This window comes from Eubalaena glacialis, chromosome 14 (assembly GCF_028564815.1).
Source record: "Eubalaena glacialis isolate mEubGla1 chromosome 14, mEubGla1.1.hap2.+ XY, whole genome shotgun sequence".
In the NCBI taxonomy this organism is placed as follows: Eukaryota; Metazoa; Chordata; class Mammalia; order Artiodactyla; family Balaenidae; genus Eubalaena; species Eubalaena glacialis.
In genome coordinates, this window is record NC_083729.1 from 46,030,381 (window position 1) to 46,052,290 (window position 21,910).

The 21,910-nt window shown below is 38.3% G+C and overlaps 1 pseudogene; it reads right to left on the reverse strand.

Annotated features, from left to right (window-relative positions):
• Positions 1 to 1,363: 1,363 nt before the first annotated feature.
• Positions 1,364 to 1,762, reverse strand: LOC133105367 (small ribosomal subunit protein eS12-like; annotated as a pseudogene).
• Between the last annotated feature and the right edge of the window lie 20,148 nt (positions 1,763 to 21,910).

The window sequence follows — 21,910 nt, forward strand, 5'->3', positions numbered from 1 at the left end:
CTTCCCAGACCTACTGAATCAGAGGATCCCAGGTGATTTCATATTCATCTGATAGCTTGAGAAGCCCAACTGTAATTTACTCTACACATTTAGTCAAATCAGTCTTCCTAAAATACTGCTTTCATCATGTCCCTAGAATTTTAAATGGTTCCCTATTGCTCTCAGAAAAGTCAGATGCCCCGGCCTGACACTTAAGACCACACTAAAATGGACCTAATCTACCTCTCCAATCTTTCTTATATGGATGTCCCACTCCAGCTAAATCAGTCTATTCAGTTATTCTCCAAATGTGCCAAGTGTATTCAGGGTCTTTGCTCATGGCATTTGCCTGTCTGGAATTTTCATTCCCATCTCCCTACACATCCCTCCTTCAAAGACCAGTTCAGTTTCTACATCTCATCTCAGCTCACACTGTTGTTTAATCCTCTGAATATCTGTAAATCTACAGTGGCTATTCTAGGGTTGTGGGGGTTTTTTGTTTTTGTTTTTTTAATTTATAGCCTCTCCTCCTCATCAGTGCTTATCACAGTGCAGTGCATATAGCAGTGTTTTGATTCATTGGTTACATCTTTATTATTTAAAATGGTTTTTAATTGGGAAGAGACTTGTTACTTTATACAGCTCTAATTTTTCTAATTTCTTTGACCAAGCAGGGGTTAAGTCCAAACAGAAAGAAACTGAAAGCAGTGTGCTCATGTGCTTCAGTATTTGTAGGTGAATTTTCATCACACTCTGAGAGTGCACTTATTTCCGTGACATTTTATTCCCCATCATTATACAAAGATGTGTTCTATTGATATATTAGCAAATGTTCTATAAGTGAAGGTTCTAATGGATCTCTTTTTAAAATATATTTGATATTATTGCAACTGATATTATACATACACATAGTTTAGGAGTCAATTGCTCTGTAATTCTTCTTGTGAAAAATAGTTCCCCTCTCCATTCTCATCCTGCAATATCAGTCCTTGAGCTTTAGCTGAGTGAGGACTACATGAGTAGATGGCTCATGTGCTAGTATGTTAAGTCTACATATGGGTTAGGCAGTTGGTCATGAGCCGGAGGAGTAGCAGATATGAGTGATTATAGGATTCCATTTGTAAGCCATTTTCACTCTCCCCTCCTTTAGATCTAAATTAGTAGAACATGGAAAAGCTGAGGAGACTTGAGATGGACCTGTACTGGGATCCAACAACCGAGAGTATGGTTCTCAAACCTGTGTGTGCATCAATACCGCTTGGAGAGTTGTTACTGGGCCCTAACCCCAGTGATTCTGATTCAGGAGGTCTTGAGGTAAGGTCCCCAAATTTGCCTTTCTTTCTTTCCTTCCTTCCTTTCTTTCTTAGCTACGTTTTTCATTTGTTCATTTCTTGCATTTGAAGTACTCCTCAATGGCATCCTTTGCCTGAGACTCTTTGCCATAGTCCTTAACCAACATACAACTTCAACCAACCACTTTATTGGGTTTTCCCTCTCAGTGAGTTTTACAGAGGCCTACTCATTCCTCTAGTTTCTTGTTGTCATCAACCTCAGTTAGGTTGGTTTGGTGTTAAGCACAAAGGGCCTCCACCAACTTGACATACATAGGCTCATCACAGTTGGATGCAAGCACGCAAAGATGGACTTGGCACTTGTCTAAGGCTTTGGCAGCTTTGTGAGTTCCATGTGCTAGGCCATCATGGATGTAGATGGTCTTCAACACCTCTTGTGAAGCAGTATTAATGTCCATTATACCTCCAGCAGCAATGCCTTCCTTGACCATGGTGGTGGTTTATGGGTGCTGCCAATCTTGAATGCTCCCGAGCCTCTGCCTCCACAGTGGTGGCAGGGAAACAGCAAGGGTTTTCCTTTCTAACAGATTCCTAGATGATTCCTAGCTGATGCTACTGCATCAGGAATCACTAGGGCTGCATTTGAGACTGCATTTGAGAATGCAGGACTGCAAATGCAAGACTGCATTTGAGAATCAGTAGTATAGTGGGGAGAAAAATATCGAAAGGGAAAAAGAGCCAAATTAGTATGATTTGTTAGTCCAGGTCCCTCTTGATATCTATTTTTTTGAAGGTGTGAAAATTGTAACATTAATTCAAATAACAGCATTTAATTTAACAAAGAGAAAAGGCATAGTTTGTTTAAATAGAGCTAGTTATGGTTTTTGCTCTTTATATCAAACATTTGCAAACATCAATCTCTATCTGAAAAAAGATTTTAGTTTTATTTATTAAAATTTGTGAATGTGAAGGAAATATGTTTTGATTTCATATGACAGTGAAATTAGTAAACAATGATATAAGTAGTCTGCAGATTGCCTTCATCTTGTGTTCTCTTTGATGTTTTGGATAAACTGATTTTTTACCCACTAATTATTGGTCATGTTATATCATTTTGCCATTGAATTTTTTGTGCTTGCTGTGTTTTATCTTTACTGGTTTTTTTTTTTTCCTTTTTACAAAGATTATATTGATACTAAGTGAGTTGCCCTCAGATTACTTCCTGAAGAATGGAATCTGCAACAGTGCTCTTAGAGCAGTAGGATGATACATTGTGTTTTTATTTTTAATGATCATCTTAAAAATCAAAATACAGCTCCTGCTGATTAATGATAAAACTGTACTTGTTTTGTGATTGCTTCCCCTCTGGGAGAGGAAATATCAATGCAATACTTTCCTCAAATACAGTTTAAAAATATTGCTTTTATTTTTTTTCTTTCCAGTTTTATAGAGATATAATTGACATATAGCACTGTATAAGTTTAAGGTATACAGCATAATGATTTGATTTACATATAATACATCATGAAGTTATTATCACAGTAAGTTTAGTGAACATCCATCATCTCATATAGGTACAAAATTTTAAAAATAGAAAAAAATTTTTTTCTCATGATGAGAACTCTTAAGATTTAGTTTTTAACAATTTTCATATATAAGAGGCAGCAGTGTTAATTATCATTGTATATTACATCCCTAGTACTTATTTGTCTTATAACTGGAATTTTGTACCTTTTGGCTGCCTTCCTTCCTTCATCCAATTCCGCCTTCCCCACCCTCCACCTCTGCTAACCATAAATCTGATCTCCTTTTTTATGAGTTTGTTTGTTAATTTTTGAAATATGATTGACCTACAACACTATATTAGTTCCTGTTATGCAACAGAATGATTAGATATTTCTACATTTCAAACTCATCACCACAATGTCTAGTTACAATATGTTACCATACAAAGATATTACATAGTTATTGACTATATTCCCCACACTGTACATTTCATACCCATGACTCATTTATTTTGCAACTGGAAGTTTGTACCTGATAATCTCCCTCACATATTTCTTTCCTGCCCCTCCCCTTTGGCAAACACCTGTTTGTTCTCTGTATCTGTAACTCTGTTTATGTTTTGTTATGTTTGTTCATTTGTTTTGTTTTTTGAGATTCCACTCATAAGTGAAGTCATATGGTATTTGTCTTTCTCTGTCTGACTTATTTCACTTAGCATAATAACCCTCTGGCTCCCTCCATGATGTCGAAAATGGCAAGAGTTCATTCTTTTTTGTGGCTGAGTAATATTCCATTGTATACACACACACACACACACAGATCTTTATCAATTCACCTATTGATGGGCACCTGTTGACGTTGCTTCTATGTTTTGGCTATTGTAAATAACGCTTCAATGAACATAGGGGTGCATATATCTTTTTTAATTAGTATTTTTGTTTTCTTCAGATAAATACCCAGGAGTGGTATTGCTGGATTGTATGATAGTTCTATTTTTAATGTTTTGAGGAATCTCCATACTGTTTTCCATAGTGGCTGCACCAATTTATATTCCCACCAAGAGTATACAAGGATTCCCTTTTCTCCACATCCTTGCCAATATTTGTTATTTGTGGTCTTTTTGATGATAGCCTTTCTCACAGGAGTGAGATGATATCTCATTGTGATTTTTAATTTGCATTTCTCTGATGATTAACAATGTTGAGTGTCTTTTCATGTGCCTGTTGGCCATTTGCATGTCTTCTTTGGAAAAATGTCTATTCAAATCTTTTGCCCACTTTTAAATAAGGTTGTTTGTTTTTTTGACATTGAATTGCATGGGCTATTTATATATTTTGGATATTAACTCCTTATTGGTCATATCATTTGCAAATATTTTCTCCCATTCAGTAGGTTGTCTTTTTGTTTTGTTGATGGTTTCCTTTGCTGTGCCAAAGCTTTAAAGTTTAATTAGGTCCCATTTGTTTATTTTTGCTTTTGTTTCCTTTGCCTTAGGAAACAGATCTGAAAAAATATTGCTATGATTTATGTTAAAGAGTGTTCTGCCTATGTTTTCTTATAGGAATTTTATGGTTTAAGGTCTTACATTTGACTCTTTAATCTATTCTAAATTTATTTTTGTGCATGGTGTGAGAGAGTAGTCCAGTGTGATTCTTTTCCATGTAGCTATCCAGTTTTACCAGCACCATTTGTTGTTGAAGAGGCTGTCTTTTCCCCATTGTATATTCTTGCCTCCTTTGTCATAGATTAATTGACCATAAGTGTGTTGGTTTATTTCTGGGTTCTTTATTCTGTTCCACTGATCTATGTGTCTGTTTTTGTGCCAATACCACACTGTTCTGATGACTGTAGCTTTGTAGTATACTCTGAAGTCAGGGAGTGTAATCCCTCCAGCTCTGTTCTTCCTTCTCAAGATTGTTTTGGCTATTTGGGATCTTTTGTGGTTCCATACAAATTTTAGAATTATTTGTTCTAGTTCTGTGAAAAACGCCATTGGTATTTTGATAGGAATTGCATTGAATCTGTAGATTGCCTTGGATAGTATGGTCATTTTAACAATATTAATTCTTACAATCCATGAGCATAGTATATCTTTCCATCTGTTTGTGTTGTCTTCAGTTTCTTTCATCAGTGTCTTATAGTTTTCTGAGTACATGTCTTTTATGTCCTTTGTTAGATTTATTCCTGTGTATTTTATTCTTTTTGATGTGATGGTAAATAAAAATATTGCTTTTAAACAAGGTTTTAAAATACCTTACTAGTGACTATAAAACAGTAGGTGAAAAAAAATTTTAAGCCAAAAACTGTATATCCCAGTAATTGCCATCAATTTAGAAGGCAATATAGTTTATTTCAGTTATTCTGTCATTACCTAAAACCAAGATCAACAAACTAGGGCCTGTGGACCAAATATGTTCCACCAACTGTTTTTGTAAATAAACTTTATTGTAATACAGGTAAGTTCATTCATTTTAGTAGTGTCTTTTGCTGCTTTCACACTATAACAGGAGAGTTGATTTGTTGTGACAGAGACCATATGACCCACAAAGCCTAAAATGTTTACTATCTGAACCTTTACAGAAAATGTTTACCAACTCCTGGCCTACCATGTAGTTTTGGAGCCCTTATTTTGTTTTTTATTTTAGAGACATGGAAAGTTTTTTTGAATAGCATTTATGATGACAATTTTTGATTTGTTAAGGTAGACTTGATATTTCAAAAATACCATTAGTCATTTGAGTTAAAGAAAGGTAAATAACTTGAGTGATCACATGTTCTGATGCCATTTTGTCCAAAATATAATGAGGATATATTTAAAATAACCACACTGATTTCATTAGCAGGTTTGTAAGTAGGCTCTGAAGAACCAAAGTGGGATTCCTAGAATGTTTGAACAACAATAGCATTATTGAAATAAACAATAGGTTCCCAAGGGGATTATCCTTTTAAATTAAAAATTAGTTGGCTTATCTTTATTGCCTATTTTGCTTTCTTTTTAAAAAATCAATCCTGAATAAAAATGTCTACATGATTCCAAAACAACTGGACAAATAAGTTGCGCATTATCTAGAGTACAAAAGAAGTTGTAGGATGGAACTTTTTATTTTACAGCTGGGTTGTACTGGTGTTAAGCATATAACCCTAAATTTAGTTGAACCATTTGAGCAAATTTTAATAAACAGTTCACAGTTTAATAAACAGTTCATGGTTCACAGACTATTCTGCGAAGACAGCCACATTTTAAGTGCTCAGGCTACATAAATACTTTGGCTAGCCTTTGGCCAGTGAGCAAAGTAAAAAATAAAAATTGACCCCTAGAGAAATTCCTATCATCTTACCAGTGCTATTACTGAGTTTGCTTTTCCCCACAACTTTTTATTCTGAAAAATTTCAAATCTATAGAAAAGTTACAAGAATAACAGGACTCATATACTCTTTTTCTTGATCCACCAATTTTTAATATTTTGTCAATTCGCTTCTCTCTCTCCTTTCCTTCCTTCCTTCCTCCCTTCCTTTTTTCTTTTGCTGAATCGTTTGAGAATAAGATGCAGACACAACATTTTACCCTTAAATATTTTAGCATGCATAACCTAAGAATATAAACCTATGGTTATTTCAAAAAGTTTTCATGAATTTCCAAGTGATTATGCTTTTTTGTTGTGTTGTTATTTTTGTGGTTGATGATATCATTTTACATCTTATGTATGTAGGTGTGAACATGTATTTTATTATCCTTGAGTAAATACCTAGGAGTGGAATTGCTGGATCCAGTGAAAAGTGTATGTTTAACTTTACAAAAAATCACCACACTTTTTTAAAGCTTAAGTATCATTTTTGCATTCCCATAATCAATGTTGGAGAATTTCAGTTGCTCTGTATCCACAAGAACACTTGATTTTGCCAGTCTTTTGCATTTTAACCATTCTAATGTGTTTGTAGTGGTATTGCATTATGAGAATTTGCATTTTTCTTATGACTAAACATGTTGAATTTTTTCATATTGCATTTATACACCATTTTGGGGGCGTATGGTGTCTATTTAAATATTTTGCCCGTTAAAAAAAATAAACTTTTAATTTTAGAACAGTTTTAGATTTACAGAAAAATTGCAAAGATTGTACTGAGAGTTCCCGTATGCTCTGTACCCAGTTTCCTCTATTATTAACATCTTACATTAGCATGGTAACATTTGTTACAATGAATGAATCAATATTTATACATTATTATTAATGAATGTACATACATTATTCATATTTCCTTAGGTTTTACCTAATATCCTTTTTCTGTTTCAGAATCCGATCTAGGATATCAGATTACATTAGTCATCATGTCCTTTTGGCTCTTCTTGGCTATGACAGTTTCTCAGACTTTCCTTGTTTTTGATGACCTTAATAATTTTAAGGAGTACTCATTAGGTATTTTGTAGAATGTGGAATGCCCCTCCATTGGGATTTGTCTTATATATTTCTTTTGATTAGACTGGGATTATGGTTTTGGGGAGGAATACTGCAGAGGTAAAGTGCCATTTTTATCACAGTGTAATAAGGATACATACTATCAACATGACATCACTGTTGATGTTGACCTTAATAACCTGGCTGAGGTGATGTTTGTCAGGTTTCTTATATTTTTTTTCTCAAAATGTGTTTTGTATTTTTCATTTTTATACATTTCCAAAATAATAGCTGATCATAATACTCCCAACCTCATTATTTCTTTCTCAAAAGTGTCCTTCAGTATAAACATGACAGTTCAGCTAATTTAGTCTTCGATGCTCTCCAATTTCCTTTTCCTCTAACAAGTCTAACAAGCTGTAACAGCGACCACAACACAGTCTGTGCCCTCAAGAAACTCCTTGTTCAGGGAGTGGCTAGAGAAGTAAAGAAATCATTGCAATGCTATGGGACTGACATGTGCTATAATAGAGGAAATTTCAGGATGCTGTGGAGGATGCCATGTCTCATTGGTGTATCAAGAGGAGGCTTTATGGAGGAAATTATTTCTAGGCAGAGACCTGAATGAGAAGGAATTAGCCAGATAAAGCTGGAGAGGGGATGAGGAAGAGTTCCAGTTAGAGAAAGTGGCTTCTACAGACCAGTAAGCTACATAGACCATTGTGTGTATTGGATATTCAGGTAGTTTATGAGGATTAAAGTCCAAGGCAAACTGACCAGTGACAATATTGGCTGGAGAGTGAGGAGAGTCCAGAATGCAAATGCTTTACAAATCACATTAAAGAGTTTAGACCAGCAAGGGTGGGGGATAGGAGGAGGGCAGTACTGTCTCCACTCCCCCACAATTTATAGGATTTCTTGCTTCTAATGTAATCATGGCCAAGCATTTAAAAATTGAACTAATGTTGCTTATGTTAATTATTTTTATTTCCTCTTTATATTAAAGTTAGAGTGTTAGATTAAAATTATTTAAAAATTGTGTATATAGATAGGTTACTTTCTCTATGAGTTTCCTTTCAGGATAGTAAGGGGGGGGATAGTAAATTTGATGAAAATTATGTGTTATATAAAATTTTTCCTAATAGGTTGAGAGCCACTGGTATAGACCATGCTGAAGACAATGAAGAGTCCCTGAAAGGGTTTAAGTAGGGGAATGACATGATCAGATGTACATTTGGGTAAGATCATTCTGGCTATAATGTGGAGAACAGATTGGAAGGGGCCATCTTGGGAGAATGTAGGCCAGTGGGATGGCTATTGTGGTAATCCAGGTGAGAGTTGATGGTGGCCTGAAATAAGGTATTGGTCATGGAGATAGAAAGAACATGATTATGTTTTCCCCTGGACTCTCTAAAGAGTTAGCTTTACTTTTGCCATTATATTTGCTTTCAAGACCAAAAGAATATTTGAAATTTCAGGTATTTTAAAAAATAATGGGGAAATACTTTGCAGCAGAGATATTCCCCAAATTTCTTGAATCATATCAATAGTGTAATAATTTGGAGTCAGACTCTGGTTAAGAAGTCTGAGTCCTCACTGTGACATTGAATAGCCTTAGCCTTGGGCAAATTGCTTAACTTCTCTAGGCCTCAGTTTCTTCATCAGCAAAATGGGGATATTAACTATGTCTGCCATGTTGTAATTCCATGAGCATCAGTATTCACTTCACCTACTTATTAGACCAGCCCTGACTCTAGCTAAAAAGAATTTCAGAGGCAAATTGCATAGTTATCTTTCAAGCAGTTGTATTGGACTTAACTATCTACATGGTCACATTTTTGTTCCATACTGGAACAAATTTCAGACAATTCTAAGATTGGAATGGCTGACCATGATTAGCAGCCATGAAAGAGTGAAACTTGTCTGTTGGCACCAGGCTTTAACCCAATGCCAGATGTTTCCCCTTTATAATTTGCTATCATCCTTTGGGGCCATGGAGAAGTATCTTCTAAGGACTTGTAAAGGAGGAAATAAAACTGCCCTCTGAGAATAAACTGTAGGATCATGGCAGAAAAACATATAATTACCTGAAAGAGACACACTTGGGCCAGCTCTCAATAAAACGTCAATAACCTAATTGAAGATATTTTAATATATCTAAAGATATCAGTCAATAAAGGATTGATTAGCCTTCAATCTCTAGATTTAAAAAAAACACGCAGGCAAAACTGTCAGTACCCATCCAAGCTCAGATTAGGAAAGGAAATCTTAGCTTGCATGTTTCTGGTTCTGATTAGAGGTGGATGTAGGGATTACAGCTAATGGATTATTGAGGACTTTGATTCTTTTTGTAATATAATCTCAACTGAGATTGATGCTGTAGTAGGTATTGTAAGTTGTCATTATTTCTTTTCTTCTTTTTCCTTAGGAATAGGACCCTTTATTTTTCAATGAGCACAAAGTCACCCAGAATAAGGACCATACTTCCAGCTTCCTTTGAAACTCGGTGTGGCTATATGACCAATTGTTTGTCTATGGGATGCAAGCTGACATGGTATGTGCAACATTCAGTAAGTTTCCATAAGAAAAGGGCATGCTTTCCTTTACCTTTTCCTTCTTCCTCCTGGTTAGAATGTGTATGTGATGGCTGGAGATTAAGCAGCTATCTTGAACCATGAAGTTGAAACCTTGTGTTGAGTATAGCCGAGCAACAAGGTAGAGGGAGCCTGGGAACCTGGTAATGATGGATCTGCTATATCAGTCTTGGACTGTTTAATCTGGACTTTATTTTTATGAGAGATCATAACTTGTTCAAGCGTACTTTGTTCAAGCTGCTTATATTGATATTTGGGGATTGCTACTACTCACAGCTGAATCTAATCTTAACTAATACAGATGCCTCAGAGTCAGTATTAGTTTCCTTTTGCTGAATGAATTACCACAACCTAATGGCTTAAAATAATACATATTTATTCTATTATAATTCTGCAGGTCAGGAATCTAAAATGAGTCTCACTAAGCTAAAATCAAAGTGACAGCAGTGCTGCATTCCTTCTTGGAGACATCAAGGGGAATTCCATTTCCTTGCCTTTGTAAGCTTCTTTAAGCTGCCTGTATTCTTTGGCTCATAGACCCCTCCTGGCATCACCCCAAGCTCTCGTTTCCATAGTCACATCTCTTCCTACTGCCTTTGACCTTCTTTTCTCTCTCTCATAAGGGTGCTTGCAATTATACTGGGCCTACCTCAATAATCAAGGATAATCTTCCCATCGCAAGATCCTTCATGTAATCACACCTGCAAAATCCTTTTGCTGTGTAAGGTAACATATTCACAGGTTCTGAGTATTAGGATGTAGACATCTTCGGGGGGGCCCAAAGATGTCTACATCCTATTCTGTCTGCCACAGAGTCTTTTAGTCTAGTTCCATATGTTTACCTATCTTTATTCTTATTCCTGAGCAACATTTTGATTATGATTTGACTTCCCACTTAGGCTATCCCTGGGGAGAAAATATACAGATCATACAGACACTGAGGTTTCTGTCCCTATGCAGAGATTTCTCATGGCAAATTAGTAAAGTACCTTCTGAGTATAAATTGTCTCTCTTTGCCTTGACTTCAAGGAGAAAATGCACTAATTATGCCAATGAGAGCATTCTGGTCCATGTGAGAGTTTAATTTCTCACTGCAAATGAATAAACTGGCATTTGGATGTCTACCTCTATCTCTTGTGCATGAGTCAACCTCTTGGAGCCTGTACCCAGGACACTGCCAGGAGTGAGTTTCTGGGTCAGATCCTGAAAACTGGCCAGATCTAATTGTGGTGCTTCTATGAATCCTGCCCAGCTCCTGCTGCCTTCCCTGGATGACCCCTTGACCACTTCCCTTTAATGTCCTTCTCCACTGATTTCTAGATCATTCAGTTAAAAGGAGTTAGTCAAAGGTGTGTGAAGTAATGTTGTCCTTATATAATGTTTTTTAATATAGAAAAAATATTAGAAAATATTTTAATGGACATTTGGTTTGTTTTATTTTTTAAAAAAAACTATTAGCTAGTATTTCTGACAATGTAACAATAAATAAAACATACTTTTAGTTAACTAATAAATGAATAGAGCATATGGAAAAATTGAAATTCATTAAACAAATGAATTCTAATGTAACATTTTAAAGTAAAACAGTTATCAGTGATCATATCAGCAGATAAGGTATTGTAAATACCAATCAACTATAAGAAACTTGAAGATTCTTTCAAGAATATTAATGTGACTTAGAACTAGCAGATTCTTTTCACCCAGTGCATCAGATTGGGATAAACATTTCCCAAGAGTGTAACAATCTCTAAAACTTTCTCTCCTACACAGTGAAATGACTATAATTTAATATTCAATGTTACCAACACCTTCGCTTACATAATAAAAAAATTAAAGAGTAAAGTAGGAAAAACAAGCTGGATTTATTGAGACAACTCCAGATCATCACTTCCTGGAAGGTGGGAGGACAGAGTTATTCTTATCTCTGAGCCTCCTGATTTAAACATTTGTTCTGTGTCCTTGGCCTGGAATGCCCTTCTTGTTGGCCTAGTAAACAGTTCTTCGGTCTCCAAGATTCACATTAAATATTACCTTCTCTGTGAAGGTTTCCTTGTGTCTAAGGGGAAATTAACCCTTCCCATCTTTGGTGCTACCACTATATACTCTGTACTTTTGGCAGATATGTGTATATATACATATAATTTAGTTTACTTAATATAGCACTTACTATAATACTATACTAGGCATTCTTCCAAGCACTGCATAAATATTCAGTCATTTAATCCCCATAACAGTCCCATGAGGTATATTATCTATCTATCTATTCAATATCTGTCTGTCTATCTATCTATCATTACATATATATATGATTTATTATAAGGAATTGGCTCATGTGATTATGGAGGCTGAGAAGCGGGCCCATAGGGGGGCTGAGAAGTCCCAGGATCTGCACTTGGCAAGCCGGAGACCTAGCAAAGCCAGTAGTGTGGTGCCAGTCCTAGTCTGAAAGCCAGCATAATGTTTGACCAAATGTCTGGGCACCCCATGGCCGAGTCAAGTTGACACATAAAATGAACCATCACAGACGTGTAAACAGAGAAGGGCTCGAGGCTTCCCTCGTGGTCCAGTGGGTAAGTCTCTGTGCTCCCAATGCAGGGGACCCAGGTTTGATCCTTGGTCAGGGAACTAGATCCCGCACGCATGCCGCAACTAAGAAGTCCGCAAGCTGCAACGAAGATCCTGCGTGCCACAACGAAGACCCGGTGCAACCAAAATAAATAAATAAAAATAAATAAATGTTAAAAAAAAAACAACAGAGAAGGGCTCAATGAGAAGGTGACATCTGAGGGAAGGAGGTGAGTGAGTGAGTCATGTCTTGGGGAAGAACATCCAGGATCAGCAAGTACAAGGGTCTTGAGGTGCCTGTAAGTTTTAAGGAACGGCAAAGCGTAGAGAGAGTCCTACTAGAATGGAACAGGCAGGGGAGAAGGAAGCAGGGAATGAAGCTGGAGAAGCAATGGGCCAGGGCAGAGCATGAAGGGCTTTATAGGAATTTTAGGAGTTGAGCTTTTACTAAAAATGTCATTGGAAGGTTTTTGAGCAGAAGGGTGACCCTCTCTGATTTATGTTTTATCAGCATCTCTCTGACTTGCGTGTTGAGAATAGTCTGAATGGTGTCAAAGATGGAAGATGGGAGGCTAGTTGGGAGGCTCCTGCAGTAATTTAGGTGAGAGACAGTGGTAGTGATAGTGGAAGTGATGAGAAGTGGTCAGATTCTGGACATATGTTGATGGGTAAGCTGACAAGTAAGATGTGGGGAATGAGAGGAAGAAAAGCATCAGGGATGACCTTCAGGTTTTGGCTTGAGCAACTGGGGAAAAGTAGAAGAGGCACAGGGTTTGGCAGTAGGGAGGTAGCAAGAGGAGGTCAGGAGTTCAATTTTGGACTTGTTAAATTGAGATGTCTATTAGTCATCCAAGTGGAGATTTAAGGAGGCAGCTGGATATGTGAGTCTGGAGTTCAGGGGAGAAATGCAGGCTGGACACACATATATTGGATCATATTTAAGACCATAAGACTAGATGAAATCACCAAATAAGCAAGTGAAGAAAATAAAGAGAAGAGGTCCAAGGACTGAATTTTGGAATACTCCAAGTTTTGGAGGTCAGAGACGTGAAGAGAACCCAGCAAAGAAGACCGAGGAGGAACCAGAGATATAAGCGGAAGACCAGCCATAGTAAAGAAGCCCAGGACTTGGGCACTGATGCAGGTGGTGGGTGTTTGTGGGAGCTCTCTTCTGACTCATTCTATTTCCTCAGTGAAATAGGAAGCAAGGTCATCAACAGAGAATGAAAATGGGTGGTGAGTAGGTATTTGAGGTTTGAGGACAGAGGTAAAGGTATGAAATACCACCTGAGAGAGAGGGATAATAAAAGGATTTGGAAAATATAGTATGATTGCTGGCAGGATTAAGGGCCAACTCAAGGTTTATGATCATAAATTTAAAGTGGGATCTCTGCATGGTTTGGTTCTTCACCAGGCACATTTCGCTGCACAGGTGTAAGCATGGACTACAGGGAGCATTGCCTGTAACAAGGAGCATTGTTTAGTCAAGTGAGCTTCTCAAAGTGCCAGAAGGGGCAAGGGAGCTACGGGTACATGCAATGTATTTTAAGTGAAATTAAGCTGGGAAAGGAAACAAATGAATGTATGCATGAATGAATGAATGGTTTCCTTAGTTGGAACACATTTTTTCCTTAGTTGGAACACATGGATTGATTCAAACCCGCTTTCTTCTTTTTTTTTTTTTTTTTATAAATTTATTTATTTATTTATTTATTTTTGGATGTGTTGGGTCTTCGTTTCTGTGCAAGGGCTTTCTCCAGTTGCAGCGAGCGGGGGCCACTCTTCATCGCGGTGCGCGGGCCTCTCACTGTCGCGGCCTCTCCCGTTGCGGAGCACAGGCTACAGACGCGCAGGCTCAGTAGTTGTGGCTCACGGGCCTAGCCGCTCCGCGGCATGTGGGATCTTCCCGGGCCGGGGCACGAACCCGTGTTCCCTGCATTGGCAGGCGGATTCCTAACCACTGCGCCACCAGGGAAGCCCCCGCTTTCTTCTTAATGGCCCATGTAAGAACTGTACCACCCAGAAACCATGCTTGTGGTTAAACATGCTCTTGGATGAGCATAATCTAAGAGGGGCAAATGTTATATCATGGGTCATGGTGTAGAGGGATTTTGCTGTTTAAGTTTTCCCTTAGGTTGTTTAGAATTTTTCTTCCATTCAAATATTAGCTTGTTCTGGCAGCAAAACACTGAACTCTGGTAAATGCTAGAGGGTGACTCACAGAAGTTTCCACAGACATTCAATTTTTTTTCCTTTTTCTTTTTGGCCATATCTCAGTATCTTTCTAAGTGTCTGGTGAATGATATTTGGATTGATCCTAATTAGGGGTGTATGTCAAGGGGCATGAGGGTGAAGGGACTCTTATTCCCTTTGGGTCCCTGTTTGGCTTCAATTTTGTATTCAGCAGGCAGAGAGACAGCCTTTGTTTACAATGCAGAGTCTCCTTTAATCCAAGGTAAGTGTCAGAGAGGACCAAGAAACAAGGTACAAGGCCAACCAACGTATTACATCGACACACCCATCAATTCCACCTCCCTAAGTTTTAAATATGGCACAAAATAAATGCTCTTTCTACTTCACTGTACATAACCATCAGTCTATACATAGCATGGCCACTTCCTAACCAAAGCATCATCACTCTTCGTGGTCAGAGACCTTGGTGTATGTGGCGTGTGTGTGTGTGTACTATTTTAAAACTGGTGTCCTAAAAATAGTTGTGTACAAATAGAAAATGCATGCTTGTTGAGTTCAGGCTTGTTAAGCCCTGGATCTCTTAGCCTGGGAGTATGGCAAGTATATCTTGTTCTATTAGGTAGAAATCCTAACCAAGTGAGAATCCAAAGGAATCCAATACACAGGCACTCCTACTTAGACCGGTGGTTCTCAACAGGGGCAGTACCACCTTTTAGGATGTGTTATGGGAAATGTGGGTGCATTTTTGGTTATTACAGTGATTGAAGACATGCTAACTGGTATTTGGTGGCTGAGGGCCAGGATTGACAGATGTGTGGAACAGTTCCATAGGACATAGAAGTTGTCCTGCCCAACTATCAAATGTCCTTTAAGGCATTGGTGTGGGTGAAAAACCTATTTATAATTATCTGAACATAACCCTAATTCTAATTTTTTATTTCTCCTTTATATTACACTTGGAGCATTATGTTAATTTTTAAAAGTTTTTTTGTTTTTTTTTTTTCTGTGTGTTGGTAGGTTATATCATCTATGAATTCCCTTTCAGGACAATGAAGGGATATTTCATTATAAAAAGGGGATAGTGGGTCTGATACAATTGAGAACTACTCTTCTAGATATTTTCTTGTGCCTTATTCTTCCCATGCAGAATTTATAAATTATCTATAATCTCATTCAGCTTTATCCATGAGAGGTAGGGAGGCACCAATTTCAGGAGCCCATATTTAAGTCCTAAAGTATGAAGAGTCTCAGGTGGAGGCTGCCTGTGATTCCTCCCTTCTTACCCCGTATTAGGAAGAAAGAAAGATAGGAATAGTCAAAATTTCTTGTAGAGGGACTTCCCTGGTGGCGCAGTGGTTAAGAATCCGCCTGCCAATGCAGTGGACACGGGTTCAAGCCCTGGTCTGGGAAGATCCCACATGCCGCGGCGCAACTAAGCCTGTGCACCACAACCACTGAGCCTGTGCTCTGGAGCTCGCGAGCCACAGCTACTGAAGCCCGCATGCCACAATACTGACGTCTGCGTGCCTAGAGCCCGTGCTCTGCAGCAAGAGAAGCCACCGCTATGAGAAGCCCGCGCACTGCAACAAAGAGTAGCCCCCTCTCGTCGCAACTAGAGAAAGCCCGCACACAGCAACAAAGACCCAACGCAGCCAAAAATACATGAATAAAAATAAATAAATTAATTAATTTTAAAAAATTTCTTGTAGAAAAAGAAATCACAGTAAAAAGGTGTTTGAGGATGGGGTAGTCTGGGGCTAGGCATCAGATTAGGTGGAAAGCCCCACCAGGGGCAGAGATTATGCCTTCTCTGTCTTCTAGTCCTCAGGCTCCAAACTCTCCTCCACCACAGATATCCACACACAACCAGTTCCTTTCCCTAGAAATGTAACTTGCATGTCCCATCATTTATAAACTCTGTAAACAGATTTCCTTTGTTCTCAAGATATGTGTTGGATGGTAAAAGGTTTACACTAAAACATGCCATCCACCAAGCTTCAGACATTCCACTTGAATGAAGGTGCCAAGTGAAAGGTTTGGAAAGATCTTCAAAAGGAGATCCAGAGAGGCAAAGAGCTCATTAATCAGGACCCTGCAATTACGAGGATCTGAGGCCTTTTCCCATCATTAGGGTGAAGCAGCTGCAAATAATCACAGTGGGAAGGAGCAGTACATGACACTGTGATATTAAATGCTTAAAATTACAATGGAAATGGCTAAGTTACTTATTTATTTTTTAAAAGAGGGAAGCAGACTAATTAAAAAGGAGGTGTTAGCTATGGAGAACAGTATGGAGGTTCCTTAAAAAACTAAAAATAGAACTACCATATGATCCAGCAATCCCACTACTGGGCATATACCCTGAGAAAACCATAATTCAAAAAGAGACATGTACCACAATGTTCATTGCAGCTCTATTTCCAATAGCCAGGACATGGAAGCAACCTAAGTGTCCATCGACAGATGAATGGATTAACAAGATGTGGCACATATATACAATGGAATATTACTTAGCCATAAAAAGAAACAAAATTCAGTTATTTGTTGTGAGGTGGATGGACCTAGAGTCTGTCATACAGAGTGAAGTAAGTCAGAAAGAGAAAAACAAATACCGTATGCTATGGAATCTAAAAAAAATGGTTCTGATGAACCTAGGGGTAGGACAGGAATAAAGATGCAGACATAGAGAATGGATTGAGGACATGGGGTTGAGGGGAAGGGGAAGCTAGGACGAAGTGAGAGAGTAGCATTGACGTATATACACTACCAAGTGTAAAATTGATAGCTAGTGGGAAGCAGCTGCATAGCACAGGGAGATCAGCTCGGTGCTTTGTGACCACCTAGAGGGGTGGGATAGGGAGGGTGGGAGGGAGGGGATATGGGGATATATGTGTGCATATAGCTGATTCACTTTGTTACACAGCAGAAACTAACACAACATTGTCAAGCAACTGTACTCCAATAAAGATGTAAAATAAAAAATTTTTTTAAAAAAGGGAGGTGTTAGGGACCAACCAAAGAGAAGGTTGATATTCAAAACTCATAAAATTATGGGATACTTTCTGCTGTTGAGCATAATGTGAAATCTCAGCAAATAGAAGGATTGACTGAGAAATAAATGTTTGTCTCCAGACTGGACATGTGTCTCTTAGGAATCCATGCAGGACCTGCAGGACCTCTTACAGTGGAGTTGTGGGTTGGACAAAATATTTGCTGAATTTGGTTGAGGCATGGGGATGAAGGACACGGTGGAGGGAAGTGATATGATTAAAAGCACTGCCAGCTCATGGGTGTATAACATGTGAAATCACACAGGGCCCTGTGCTTATTAATAATTTTTGAACAGGGCTCCCCACATTTTCATTTTGTACTGGGCTTTTCAAATTATGTAACTAGTCCTGATTAAAAGAGTGAACATCTGAGTCAGAGAGATCTGGGTTCAAATCCAAGCTCTACCACTGGCTAAGAGTATGATCTTGGGCAACTTATTTAACCTCTCTTCATCTGTAAAATAGGAACCATCATAGTATCTACCTCATAGGGCTGTTCTGATGACTACAAGAAACAACATAACAGTATTTAGTAAATATTATTAATGTTATTATTAATGACAAAAATTGAGATGACATGACAAAGGCACCAAGACACCAGCCATTGCTGGAGTAGACTGTTTTCTAAACTCATTTTTGCTAACATATTTATGCTCTGGATATGTATATTGATGTCACCATCCTTGTGGCAAGACAGGCTAATATAACTTTCTTAATTGCAGGCTTCTCCGACACATTTTGTGCCAGAACCGAAGGAGAGTAGGTGTTATTTCAAATCTGTGAATCATCATATGCACTCACGCATCACATATTTCTTATAGATTTAAAAGTGTTGAACTCTAACCAAGATAATGGAGACATAATTTTAGAATGTAGAAAGATGCCCATATAAAGGCAACTTGCTATTGAGAAAACTCCCTTCTCTGCGTGGGCCTGCCGAGTCATTTTATTTGCCATACAGTTATTTAAGGCAATATTCCCAAACAAAGAATGTACAAATCAAAAAACTCACCAGGCCCATTTTGCTAGGACTACATACTAATGATCACCTTGTCATGATTAAACTGTTTGTATTGTATTAGAAGATGGTTTGGGCTAAGTGAGGAATGAAATGTGGAAATAAGGCTGAGTGGAAGCATTTTCTTCCATTTTAACTGAATACCCCCTATTAGTTCCTTGCTTATTACTGTAATTAATAGTAGTCTTTGGCAGTCCTTTTAAAATTATTTCTGAAATTGAGAATAAATTTTTAAAATGTGAAATGAATTTCTTAAAAAAGGTTTTAATATATTAAATATGTCATGACCATTCTACTTAGTGGAAATACCTCAGCTACCATACCATGATAAGGAACTCTCCCCCAAAGAGCTGAGTCATAGTTCTAGAAGAAAACTCTTCAACTGTTAGGAAGACAAAATTGCCCCTGTGATGTGGGAAGTGAGTTCTTTCTTTACAACCAAGGCTAGTTCCATAGTTGCAAGTGAAGGAAAAATTGGACTTCCACCTTTCTAAACATTTTAACCTTGGGGTTCACTCCATCACTAAAGATAATCTGATAAATACAGTGTCGTAGATTTAGGAACGACTCTCCTTTATTTCATTTCATTTCATTTTGTTTCATTTCATTTTATTTTTTGGCCATGTGCCTCACAGCTTGCAGGATTTTAGTTCCCTGACCAGGGATTGAACCCATGCCCTTGGCAGTGAAAGTGTGGAGTCCTAACCACTGGACCAGCAGGGAATTCCCTCTCCCTAATTTTATATCTTGCTTAAAAAAACCTTTTTATTGTGGTAAAACCTATATAACATAAAATTTACCATTGCAACCATTTTTAAGTGTACAGTTCAGTGGCATTAAGTATATTCACATATCTTGCTTTTCTTTAAAAGAGGTCTTCAGCTTAAATCTGCAGAACTGTTGCCAAATCTCTGTAGATAATTAGTGTAGACACTGACAAGAAAGTGACAGACTTGCCTATGACATTTTCAGGGAGTACACCTTTGTGGTTTCTGAGAGAGCACCCCATACCAGGCAAGGGTGGGTGCACCTCAAGGCTCAGCAAGAAGCAAGAGGGAAACTGGACAGAGGTTTTCTGGGATTCTGCATGTGTCAATCTCTGTCCTGAGATAGGTTAGAAATAATGAGCTGACTAGTGCTATCCCCAGTCCTCTGTAAATCCTTCCAACAAACTTCAAGATTACCTCCCCTCCTCAGACACTTACCTTAATCAATTGTTTCTTTCTCTTCCCTGTAGTTTTATTCTTTACCTCTATTGACTTTCTATCCACATGTAAACTAGCTAAGTGTCTTCCATTTTAATAAAACATAGAAACCAAACCAACCAAACAAAACCCTCTCTTGTCAAAATCTTCCCTTGTTAACCCCACATTCCGTTTGTTCTTTTCAATATAGTTAAAAGTTTTCTTTCAAAGCTATATAAGCCAACATGGACATGGTTTAAAGTGTCAAATCATTTTCTAAGGCCTTTGACAACAAACAACAGTCCCTGCCCCTCTGCTGCTTCTTACTCATCAGGAGCAACCACTTTCCACTATTAAAGATATATTTCTTAAAAAATTCATCTCCACATCTCAGAATAACATGGTTGTACAGATTTTTCCATCTTTGGCCATTGGGAGCTCTTTCAGATTGGTTCCAGTGTCCCTTTTGTTGTCTGAGCACTTCCTTTCTTTCTGACACTATACTTATTTTTCTCCAAGCTCATCTTATATCTTCCCTGCCTGCACCCTAGAATCAGCCATTTCTCTAAGGAGCCCTGGTTCCTTCTATTGGAAAATGGTTTTTAGAAACCAAGATCTGGGCACAGGTGTGCTCACTGCTATTGGGGGAACACTGCTTCCCGGCTTTCTCAGTGGACACAGCTAGGAAACATATGCACGTATTCCCATGTATACACAGATTATCTATAATTATCTATTTCTCTACTATCTATCCAAAGTATATAAAGTAAACATGTTATTTATACTGACGTCCCCAACTCTAACTTAGTATCACAGGGTTTAGTCTAGCTTCTCCCTTGTTTATTTGTAACTTTTTCCTCTAACTTTGAGGAACCTGGTTCCTATTATCTATTATTTATCATTTGTTCAACCCTAGTATAGATGTAAAGTACTTTCAGAATTCTTAACCTGTAACCCTGAAAGAAACTAATTTACAGACCAGAGCATTTATATACAGTTCTTTTTGTCTTTAGCTTTATAGTATCTAGTCAAGATACCGTTTTCCAAAGTTACTTTAAGTCAGCTCCTTCCCCACCCTTCAAAAAGTTATGTCATGCATTTGTGATACAGTTGATTCATTCTCATAGTCTGTATTGCATTCTGTGATCCTCTAACATCCTAGTTAATTTTAAAAATTTGCAAACATTAAAGTCCACACTTGGTACAGTTCTATGGGTTTTGAAAAATGCATAGAGTCATATATATACACCATGCCAGGGCCATACAGAACACTCCCATCACTCTAAAAATTGCCTAATCTTTAATTCAACTTTTTTTTTTTTTTTTTTAATGGCTGTGGTGGGCCCTCATTTCTGTGCGAGGGCTTTCCCTAGTTGTGGCAAGTGGGGGCCACTCCTCATCACGGTGCGCGGGCCTCTCATCACCGCGGCCTCCCTTGTTGCAGAGCACAGGCTCCAGACGCGCAGGCTCAGCAATTGTGGCTCACGGGCCTAGTCGCTCCGTGGCATGTGGGATCCTCCCAGACCAGGGCTCGAACCCGTGTCCCCTGCATTGGCAGGCAGATTCTCAACCACTGCGCCACCAGGGAAGCCCTAATTCAACTTTTGATTGCTCTTATCAAATTGCTTTAAAGAGCTGTGCAATACTGTATCTTCCTCTGGAGGGCTCCACTGGCTCACAATTATGAGCTACCCTCAACAGGGGCTGTAGAGAGATTTCTGATATATCCAACTGTAAATGGCTAGAGGGGCAGGTTAGAAGATCAGAGTTATTGGGGAGTTGATGGAAGCAGGTGGCACATGGGGACAAGTTAAATTCTAGGGGAAAGCAGAGAGAGCAATTAACTGGGCAGGTCTGATTGCCTGGAGGGCTTCAGCCAGAGGGAGAATGTGCTCATTATTAATTCATTGCTTGTCAGCTCCCTTCGTTGACTAACCTGTTTAAATGGGTCTGGGCCCTGTAAATATTTTTCCTTTGGCATCTGGCCCAATATCTTGTCAGTAGAGGGTGCTGGAGAGAGACACTGAAGGAGAAAGAGAGGTTTTCCTTCTTGGTTCTGATGGCTTGGTAGCCTCAAGAGCATGCTTCCTTTTTCACTGCTTAGCTCAGTGCTAAGGTCCTGTAGTGTGTAGCTT